The following is a 581-nucleotide window of genomic DNA, read 5'->3' on the forward strand; positions in this document are numbered from 1 at the left end:
GCCGCGGCCCGCGGGTCTCCCCGGCGCCCCCTAACGGCTGCGGGGCACCGGCCGCGCCGCCTCTGGCACAGGCAGCCGCGGGCCGGGCCGGGCTAGGCTTGGCCGGGCTAGGCTTGGCCGGGCCGGGCCCAGCTTCCCGATCCTGGGGCGTTACGGGACGGAGGGACAGAGCCCGGGCCCGCGGAGGCGGGCGGAACAGAAAAGCCGTGCTGGGGCTGAGGGATAAGTGGGACGAAGGCCTGGCACCCGCAGGCACTGAGACCCGCACCGGCGGGCTACGGGAGAGCAGGACGCTCGGCCTCTGCTTTGCCAGCGGCTTTTTCTTTCCTTGTTGGTGTCCCTCCTCTTTTTGTCCGACCCCTTTTATCCTCTCCCGATTGTGTTTACGGCTGTGCAACAGAAAACTTCGGGTTGCTGTAAACAAGTTGTGGCTTGTGGATGTGAAGCATTGAGGAGGCAGAGCGGGAAGAGCAGGGCTTGTTGCTAATAGCAAGCCTAAAAGAGTATTAATGTTCCATACAGATCCTTACTTTATTAAAAATTTTAAAAAATCTTGTGTTGATGTTGAGCGTCTCTCTGAC

This window comes from Athene cunicularia, assembly GCF_003259725.1.
Source record: "Athene cunicularia isolate RWA chromosome 1 unlocalized genomic scaffold, athCun1 chr1_part2, whole genome shotgun sequence".
In the NCBI taxonomy this organism is placed as follows: domain Eukaryota; kingdom Metazoa; phylum Chordata; class Aves; order Strigiformes; family Strigidae; genus Athene; species Athene cunicularia.